General features: G+C 46.5%; 1 non-coding gene across 1 annotated transcript; it reads right to left on the reverse strand.

The window, feature by feature from the left end:
• Positions 1-230: 230 nt before the first annotated feature.
• On the reverse strand, positions 231-397 carry LOC115869295. Its single transcript, XR_004046112.1, has one exon. It is a non-coding gene; the product is annotated as a U1 spliceosomal RNA (small nuclear RNA).
• Positions 398-9,028: the final 8,631 nt, after the last annotated feature.

Below are 9,028 nucleotides of genomic sequence, written 5' to 3' on the forward strand. Positions count from 1 at the left end.
GCCATGACTTCAGTTTGGAGGGCCTCAAGAAGAAGTTCTTGAATAAAATAAAATCGAATGTATCAGGACTGCTGTGTACTAGAGTATAAGGACAGCTATTGTTTTATACAACTTTTGCTTCAGTTATAGCTCTACTTCTACCCCCCAGATATATGTGTATGTGTACGTACATGCATATATGTATACACATACATACATACACATAGATTTCCATTATCTTTTTTTTTTTTCAGGGGAGAGTGAGAACGCAGTCCCTACTACCTACCACAAATTATGCAGTCGAGCTTCCCACGTTAGGGAAAATCTCAGGGGTCAGCACATCCGGAGTGCAATGGATAAGCCTCACCCTGGGAAAACCACCTTCCTCATCATGGTTTCTCCCCTGCCAGGTAAGTGAAATTCCATTATCTTTTAATTTCATTTTTTCCATGAACTCTTTGAAGCTTTCATATATATTAACTAGAATCAAACCCAAAGAATTTGAAATCCACTGCATCTCAGAGCTTGATTAGCAAGGAAGGAAAGAGTGTATTCTCTATGCAAACCCTTCTGTATCATTTGGATTTAGAAGGGGAAAAAAATCAAACTCAGAAACAGCCTTTCAGACTCTAACTTGTCATTCTTCAGTGACTTCCTGGAAACGTTGTGTGAATTGTTACTAATTCCTGGAAGGTATTGCTCACTGGCATCCAGTCAGTGCCGACTCAGAACGATCCGCATAGGACAGGGTAGAACTGTCCCTGTGAGTTTCTGAGTCTGAAACTTGTTTCAGGATTAGAAAGTCAGTAACCTATTAGGAAAAAAAACCCCAAACACCACACACACACACACACACACACACACACACACACACACACACACACAGTTTATTCCTGCTGTAGGCAACAGCTGACAGTGGGAAACTGCCTAGGAGCGCTCACTAGAAGAGCTTCGTCCCTGGGACGGAGTTGAGGGCAGCATCCCAGTGAGGGAGCATGAGCCGAGCGTGGCCAGGCAAGACAGAAGAGTTGATGATGTGCTCCCCAACCACCCAGCCCAACGGCCACCTTCCCACTTGGCAAAAACAAAGGGTCTATTAAATTTTGAAATAGGAGAAACACGTTTGTCTTATTCACATATTAATATGATTTATTTTAAAACCCTGATCCCGTTGCCTCAGAACGACTTAGAATGCTCTGTTTATCTCTTGGAACGCTGACAATGAAAGTTCAGATTTCTCCCTCTGGCCTTTTAAATGATCCTTTTTTTAAAAAAAAAAAAGATCTGCTGGGGCCCAGTGAACTCACTACTCTATATATCACATAGTAACCTGGAAACCTTGATTACTGACTTCGGCAGATCTAATTAAAAATTAAAAGAAAAATAACCCGACTTAATGAAAATTCCTATCAATGGCCACCTAAGTTCTCAGAAACCCTGAAGACTTGATTAGCCACTTAAAAAATAGCATTGATTACTTATAATTATCATGAAAAATTCCCTTTCAAAATGTTTTCCTCAGGTTAAACATCAAATCAGGGCTGACTGAAATATATACATGTCCATGTTCTAAATGACCAACATTTCCATAGGCAAGAACTTTTTTGCTTCAATGGGAAAGGATTAACTGAAATTTGGGAAACACATGTCCTCAGGGCATTTAGGTGGGTGAAATGCTCCCCAAATCTTTGTCCAGGAATTTTCTTTTTTAAATGATTGGGGTAAAATATGCAAGGGGTTTCAAAAAATTATCTTTTAATGCCATTCTTCAGAAACTTTGACTCCCCTCATAGATCACACAAGTTTTCTGTTCTAACATGTTAAAGGGTCCACAATTCAGCAGGAAAAAAATTATACTTATCCTGGCTTGCAACCATCACCACTCGCTTCCCTAAAGCATTTCCTTACCTCCGGCAGGAATCCAGTCCCCCTCACTCTCTGGGAGCTTTTAGATGCATAGGTTTTACTTACAGTGTGGGACTTCGGAATGCCTCTCTGACTTCCACTTGCCCCTCACTTGTCTCTAAGAGATACTGTAAGTATTACGGGGGCGGGGGTGGGGGTTGTTAGCTGCCATGGAGTCAGCCCTGACACAGGACAGCCCTATACACCACAGAATGAAACACTGCCCACTCCTGTCCCACCCCCACCATGGGCTGTGACCCATAAGGCTTTCATTGGCTGATTCTTGGAAGTAGATGGCCCGGCCTTTTCCCTAGTCTACCTTACTCTGGAATCTCCATTGTAACCTATTCAACGTCATAACCACACGGGAACCCCGACTGGCAGAGGAGATGTGGCTGCACATGGGGTGCACAGGAAGCAAAGCTAGTCTGCCACATGGAAAGCCGGATTCTATTTTACTATGGACTCAGCAGCGCCTACAGTCTAGATACATGTCCAGAGTGTATCTGCCTGATTTCCAAATTAAATTACACTCAAATTCCTATCACTCCAGAGCTGCAGAGGAGTCCCCGAGTGAAGCAATCAGTTACTAAGAGACAGATTAGAGGTTCACGTCCATCCAGAGGCACTTGGAAAGAAAGACTGGCAAAAGATCTGCCCTAAAATCCCCACGGAGGGCAGTTCTACTGTGACACACGTAGGGTCACATGAGTTGGGATTAACTCAAGGGCAACTGGGAAGATTTGTTTTGTTTGCTCATTGTTTTAAGGAACATAGACTCCTGGATCCTACATTCTAAAGACATCTTCACCTGAGTCTCCATGGGAACTTCAAGTTTAATGTGTGCAAATCTGAGCTCATCAACTTCCTTCTCAAGTGTCTTCATCCCCCAGCTATGATCTCTGTCTTGGGGAACAATGTGAGCATTTATTTCATTTCTTAAACTAGCAGCCCTTGAAGTTGGCCCCGTTTCCCTTGTCATCGGCCTCCACATGCAGCTATTCATTGAGTTTTCTCCAATTTTCCTCAGAAACGCCTCTTACATCTCGGTCTCCCCTGGCACTGCCTGAGGCCAGGTTCACTATCTCTTGGCTGGATTACAGCCACAGCTCCTAACTGGCCTCCGGCCTGCTGTCTCCCCACTGTCCCCACTGTCCCGGTTCCTCATCCATGCTTCCTCTGTGGTATCTTCCTAAAAAGCAACCGAATAACGCAACTCGGGTGCACGACATGCCCCTGCAGGATAATCCCTATGATCTCCCTGTTGCCTACAGGTGAAGCCAAACTGCACAAGAAAGGCAAATGCCTTTCATAATTGATCCCTTGCCAGCTTCCTCTTCTCTCTGCCCCTCCCAGACTTGGCGCTACAGTCATGAAGAATTTCCTACCACGCCATTCCATGCATTTGAGTTGAAGACCATTGAAAGTGCCAGACCCTGCTAAAAGGACAAGCAAATCTGTCTTGCAAGAAATAAGATATGGGTGCTCCTCAGAGGCAGGGATGGCGAGACATCGTCGCGTGTACTTTGGACATGTTGTCGGGAGAGATCAGTCCCTGGTGAAGGACATCACGTTTGGGCAGGGAATGAGAGGAAGGACCTCAGCCTCCTCTCAAGCTAGATTGACGGAGTGCCTGCAACAATGTGCTGGAGCATAAGAGCCATTGTGAGGAAGGGGCCGGGCCAGTTCTCGTGTGTTGTGCATAGGGTGGTTATGGCCCGGAGCCAACTCGGTGGCAACCAAGAGCATCCTCTTTGCAATGCTGTTTCTCCTAGAATGTTCCTATCCTTGCTCCCTAGAAGAATTATTTCAAGACTGAACTCAAATGTTCCTTCCTTAGGTGAGAGAAACATTCCCATAGGAACATGGTTGTTAGCCGATGATGCCCTTTCCCTATTTTTCTGTTCAGCAGTTTTTGCGCGGTGCCGTCATCAGCTACAAACATGCGCGCAGTCTTCACGAGGTCTGTTCTAGTGTTTCTGGATCTTCCTCGAATCTATCTCCCTGTGAGGTAGAGTTGCAGTTCCTAGTTCTTTTTGTGAGGAGGTGGGGCCTGGTTTTGGGATGCATTTTGGACAAGGAATTGTGGACAGGAGGAATAAGATCCCTTCTACGCAGAAGAGCCCTGGTGGTGCAGTGGTTACCCGACAGACTGGGATCCGCATGGCCAGCCATTGGGAACCAGCGGCACCTGTGAGGGAGAAAGATGGGGCTCACTGCTGCCATCAACAGTCAGTCTCATAAACCCACAAAAGGTCGCTATGAGGCAGCACTGACGCGATGGCTGTGAGTTTGGTTTGGTCAGTGCTGAAACATGTCATTGTAAGACGTTCAGGACCTTTTTGACTTCTGGCATGATGACTGGCAAAGTCAAAAGATGGTGATTGCTCCATCAAGTAGGCTTCTTTGATCCGTAATGGACATTTGGCCAGAGCCAGACCTTTGCTAATGTTTCCCAGTGAAATGTTGGGGTTGTTTATTCTTGTTGTTGTTGCTGTCAGGTGCCATCCAGTTGGTGCTGGCCCAGAGCGGTCCTGTGCACAACAGAGCGACACATCGCCAGGTCCTGCGCCATCCTCCCAAGTGTTCCTGCGCCTGAGCCCCTTGTTGCAGCCACGGTGTCAGTCCATCTCATTGTAACTGTAGCATGAAGGAGCCCTTTTTTCCTGTGTCATTCCTGTTGAACGATGGTAGGGCTCAGGATGTTATTTTGAGAACCCCGTGATGGTTGTTAGGTGCCATTGTGTCCATTTTCAACTTGTACTGTCTCTTGTGGCAGAGTGCAGCTGCTCCCTAGGGGCTCTTAAGCCCCAACCAAACTCACTGCCATTGAATCGATGCCAACTCAGAATGACCCTGTAGGCCAGAGCAGAGCTGCCCCCTGTGAGTTTCTGAGACTGTCACTCTTTACAGAATAGAAAGGCCCGTCTTTCTCCCACAGAGCCAACTGAGAGTTTCCATCTGCTGACCTGACAGATCACAGCCCCACGTGTAACCACTGTGCCAACAGGGCTCTTTGGGCCTTCTTTGACTGTAATTTTTATGGGAGCAAATTGCCAGATCTTTCTCTTTCAGAGGCACTGGATGGATTTAAGCTATCAGTCTTTTGGCGAGTAGCCAAAGGCTTAACTGTTGTGCCACCAGGTTTTTGCAAATACACGATAGGTATTCGTTGCAGCATTCACCGAATGAAAGCATAGAGAAAAACATTATTTAAATCCCAAGGAGATAAAGAGAAGGCTATTGATAAAAACACAGTGTTTCTGTGCTTGTTAAAAATAATGGCCATCTGAAAAATGTGCTTAAATCATTCAAAACAGCTCTCTTTGATAACAGTTTTCATTAAGTTTTCAGTGCAGTTTTGTATTCTGGCTCTGGACCTTGCATTGCAATGAGGGGAATGTTTGTTAAAGAGCTGGTACAAGAATAACATGCTTCACTTTAAGTCTTTGTATGATTGGTTGATTTGTCCTAAGAGAGGCTGTCAGTGCTTTTTCAGAACATCACATTTGTTGTCAATGGGCACACTGACTTCATTAGGTGAGGCCCCAGATCGGCCAGAACGCTGTGGAGCCCAGTGACTGGCTTGGGCTGTTAGCCTGCTATCTCCACAGAAGTCAAAGACTAGCTGTTTTTTTTGTTTTGTTTTGTTTTAAATACTAGCTGTTTTGAAGCAACTTGTTACCAAGATTATATGTAAATAAATAAATATATATATGTGTATATGTGTGTGTGTGTGTGTGTGTGTGTGTATAGTCAGTGATGGAAAACGACATGGAGCGACCCTTGAACCAGCTGTGTGCCTGCCTTTGTAAGAGATCAAAACAATGTATCAAAACCCCACACATGCTAATCACTTGCCTTTGGAGCCACTTCCTCTGTCCTCTGGCAGAGGCTCAATATTAGGAAACTGTGACTAATGGCGAGGAGAGAGAACTCTCATGGAGGTTTATCTAGCTGGAGAGGGCTCCAAGGGGGATCTTTGTAGGAGCCAGAAAAAAAGTAAACTATGACTCCGTTAACCAAGATAAGATAGGAATGAGCAAAGAGGACAAGTACAGACAATGGGGTTCCCAAGAGGAGACGGTTTGGGTGTGGTGATCATTATTTTATTACATTGGAACGTGCATAGCTTCTGCTTCTTGAAACCTGTAAATCCCGGGGAGGGTCTCCAGAGCATATGTAAGCTATGAAACCTCTCAAACTGACCTCTCTCCATAGACCAAGGGAAGGAAAGGGAGGCAATGCACTTGGCCAGATGAGGACATGGCCTTGGAATCAGACCTACTTGACCAGAGGTAGATTGTAGAACCACCCTCAGAGGGCTTCACTGCACTGCCCGTCAGTTTTCTCATCTATAAAATGCTACATTTATACACCAGAGCTGAGGAAGATTAGAGCCAGTCGCACACATACAATTGCTACTATTCTGTGTGTGTGTGTGTGTGTACATTATATTGTGGTTTTGGTGAAAGTTCATGGAATACACTAGTTTCCCACTTAACAGTTGATGCACATTTTGTTTGATCGTGTTGGCTGCAATCTCTTCAATGTCACAGTGTCCTTCCCACTTCCACCCTGGCTTTCCCATTGTTGTGCCTCCTGATTCCCTCTCCCTTCTGCCTTCTGATTCTGTTGTTGGGCAAATGGTGCCCATTCGGGTCGTGTCTGGTTGATTGTTCGAGGAGCATGTTCCTCGCGTGGTTATTGTTCACTCTGTAGCCTATTATTGGACTAAAAGCTAAACTCCAGACATGGGTTCAATTCCTGGTTTGAAAGGTGTCTACGGACCATAGTTGCGGGGTATCATCCATCCCTATTAGACGAGTAGGGCTACTCATCTTATGACTTCGGATTTTGTTCTGTGTTTGTCTCCCGCTGTGTCCAGGACCTTCCATTGTCATCCCAATCAGAACTGTCGCTAGTGGGAGAAGAGCACCCCTCATGCTTCTTGTCTGAGGCCAGTGGAAGCCGTGGCTCATGTGGCTCGTGAGCCCCTTGGCCTAATTGCTTCCTTGGGTCTTAAATTTTCTTCACTGTTCTTTGTTGTAGCGCATGCTCAATATTCCTTTGCACTGAGCCAGCATATCGCACCAGATCTGTCTAAAGGGTTAAGGAGCCAAGATGTCCCTTTGAGGATAAGGGTGTATCTGACTCAAACCATGATATTTTCTATCATCCCGTATGCATGTGAAAGACCCCAGAAGAATTGATGCATTTGAATGAGTTTTAGCAAAGAATATTGAAGGCACCATGACCTTGCAGAAGAAGTGCAGCCAGAGCGCGCCTGAGAGGCCAGCATGGTGAGCCTTCACACCTACTTGGGACCTGTTACCAGGAGGGACCAGCGGTTGGAGAAGGACATCTGTTTGGTCAAGCAGAGGGTCTGCAGAAAAGAGGAAGGGGCTCAGTGAGATGACTGACACAGGGTCTGTCACAGCGGGCGCAAGCATAAGAACAAGTGTGGGGACGGAGGAAGACTAGGCAGTGTTTTGTTGTCCACAGGGACACTATGAGTTGGCGCTAACTTGGTGGCACCTAACAACAACACAAGTTCCCAAGGAGTCCCCGAGTAGTACAAGTGGTGCGACTCTATTGTTAACCCCAAAATTGGAGGCTCAAATGCAGCCAGAGGTACCTTTGAAGACTGGCTTGGCTATTTACTTAAACAAGCAAACAGACAAACAGCCATTGTGCACCCCATAAGGAGACCTGGTAGTGGAATGGTTAGGCATTGAGCTGAGATCCCTACAGTTTGAAAGCACTTTACGCTTCATGGGACGAAGACTGGGCTTTCTACTCCGGGAACAGTGACTGTCTTGGAAAGGCCCAGGGCAATTCTGCCCTATTGTCCAAGGCCCCTAAGAGTCGTCATGGCTCGATGGCAGAGTTTGGAGTGCAAGCGCCCTGGGCAGTGCTGGTCTTCTCCACACGAAGTGGTCAAAAGTTGACGTCAACTCAAGGGCAATGGGTGAAGTGTTCCAGTAAGTGTTATTTCTGAAATAAGCATCGAGAAGCTCCCCATTGTTTAAAAACCATGGGCTTCTCCTTAATGAATGATCCTGAAGAATGAATGAGGCTGATGAGGTGGGTGTAGGGGGCGAAGGAGGTGGGGCATTGGAAGGTGAAAGGCTTTTTTTATGGGCCACTCATGATTTTAGTTCACTACAAGTAAACTCTCACAGATACACCCTCTGGTCTTGTCTCTGCAGAAGGGGCAGCACACCTCCTGCTGATGGGAACAACCTGGGCAGGGAACAAAGCTCGCAGTCTTCGCCTTCCAAAAGCATAGGCCCAGGAGTCGATGTTTTTTAAAGGGAGCCTTTGAACTTCTTCAGCTGCCTGGGCTGAGTTTACCTTGTGTCAGCTTCCCTTATCAGCCGCCCATGGCAGGCACGCGTTCCTTCACTCAATGAGTGGCAGGACTTGAAGTCTCCCTGTTGACAGAGTTAATCCATCTTTCTGCTGTTTCCACCTTGAAAGAACCTTGCAACAGCTGGGGGTGGGGGGTGGGGGCTGGATGGAAGCGGCCATGACGGCTGGGGAGCTTTCTCAGGCAGCCTCTCTTCCTAGGAGCCTTCCAGCGAGGATACACCCAAGATGTCACCCGAGGTATCGAGGTATCGGGGCTCACATAGGCGAGGAGGGGAAGCATTCACACCTCTCCTCACTTTTGAGTAGAGGAGGGCACTTCTCACAGGAGCGCCCAATGTACTCCTTGTGTAAACTCTCATAACACAATCAAGGATTTATCCAAAAACACTACTGTTGAGTTAATTCTGACTCAAAAAAACCCCCCAAGCTCACTGACATTGGGTCTATTCTGACTCACAGCAACGCTGGGTAAGGTCTCTGAGGCTGTACATCTATCTTCATAGGAAGTGGCTGGGAGGTTTGAACCGCTGACCTTGAAGTTAGCAGTCCAACCTTTACCCAAGAGCACCCACAAGAATACTCATGATAAAGTGGCTCTCTGGATCTTGCAGCTGATTCTTACTCAGATCACCCCCTGTCACTGGCGAAGGGCTGAGATTCTTCCTGTGCCAGGAATGGGACTCTGCATGGTCCCCATCATCACCCTTCGACACTTGCTAGATGTTTGCAAGTGCTGTGCTGTAGGGTCATATCCATGTGAACTTTCCTC

This window comes from Echinops telfairi, unplaced genomic scaffold, assembly GCF_000313985.2.
Source record: "Echinops telfairi isolate 266 unplaced genomic scaffold, ASM31398v2 ScPeMD7_23;HRSCAF=83, whole genome shotgun sequence".
Lineage (NCBI taxonomy): Eukaryota > Metazoa > Chordata > Mammalia > Afrosoricida > Tenrecidae > Echinops > Echinops telfairi.